The following is a 1,502-nucleotide window of genomic DNA, read 5'->3' on the forward strand; positions in this document are numbered from 1 at the left end:
CCCGGTGTGTGCTCCTGCCAGTGGCGGGAGGTCAAACTAGATGATCTGTTCAGGTCCCTTGTGACCCCAAACTACTATGAAACTATGACACATGGCTCTGAACCTTCCCTTATGCTGTGTCCCTTGCCTCACAGATGGCATTAAGTAGCTCTGGCCCCAAGATGGACCTCATTACATGCCCGCCTGGTGTTTAGATCCCACCTAGATCTCTCCTACTCAGGTGATCTATTCTGACCTTATTCTGGGCCACAAAACTCCCGATGCCCTTTTTCCTTCATGGCTGCACAACCTTACAAGACTTTTGGTGTTATGGTCCCTGACCTCGCGTCTAGGCCACTTGGGACTCCCAGCCTCTAGCCCTGGCTGTCCCTTGTGATGGGCACTCTGGTCCTTTGACAGGTCTGGCCTTGGCCCTGGCCCCAGCACTGAGGTTATTTAGGATAGGTACAAAACCGCTCTCCCTCACACTCCCATACAGGTCTCCCTTCTCAGGCCTTCCTAACATATCTTGCTCTCTACTCAGGCTGGCCTATGTACAGTCCTTCAGCCCTTATACTGAGCTAGTACACCACCCCTCAATGGACTCCTGGGCCTTACATCCCTTGGATCTCAGGCCTGGACCCTTGCCTCTCCCCTCTGTGGCATAACTGACCAGGTTGTGGGGGCTGAGGCTATATGGCACCCCATACTCACCTCTCACTAGGGAGGCACGTGTGTAGCATTTCCTTAGGACCACCCTGCCACAGGCAGCCCTGCCACACCACCTTACCCTAGCAGGGTGTAGTTTTAGGCCATTCCCCAGGACCAGGAACCTCCTCCATCCCCATAGTTCCAACCCTTAACCTTCAGGTATTCTAGGAGCAGGAGCTCTGGTTGGGCAATGTTCTCCCTCTGACTACCTGCAGCAACTGCCCACTCAGCTATGAGGGTCTGGGGTTATAGTAAAGCTGTTTGGCCTCATCCTCCAGTCCAGGAGCCTCCTTCCAGGCTCATTGAACTGCATTGCACCTGCCGGCTGCTCCACAGCCTGCTCAAATCTATTAAAGTGGCAGACACCAAAGGTACCCTGCCACAGTCTCCCATTTTCAGTAGAGGAGAACTGTGCAGATATTTGGCATAGGTGAGGATTAAGCTCTTGTGATGGGACAGTATTTTTTCACTGCCTGCAAGAATGGCTGAGAGATGAAATAGGATTTGGACCCAGTGATATCATCCATTGGGGAGCCACACCAACATATTTAAAGTCAGCAGTCTTGGTACCCTGTCCTACATCAGGTAAACTGCAAGGGAAATGGGTATCCCAGAGAGCTAGAGCAAGGTGACAGGAAATCAAGAAAGAAGTGGAAGACCCAGTTGGCCAGCCTTTTCTCCCTGGTACCTCACATAAGTTGATGATGGAATTAACACCTTCCCATAGTGTTTAGATTCTGTACAATGACCATTTCTTCATGTAAAATGGTTCTTTGGGGATTTTGGTTGGTCTTAACAGTGTCATTGTTTCC

This window comes from Alligator sinensis, unplaced genomic scaffold (genome assembly GCF_000455745.1).
Source record: "Alligator sinensis unplaced genomic scaffold, ASM45574v1 scaffold1_1, whole genome shotgun sequence".
NCBI lineage: Eukaryota > Metazoa > Chordata > Crocodylia > Alligatoridae > Alligator > Alligator sinensis.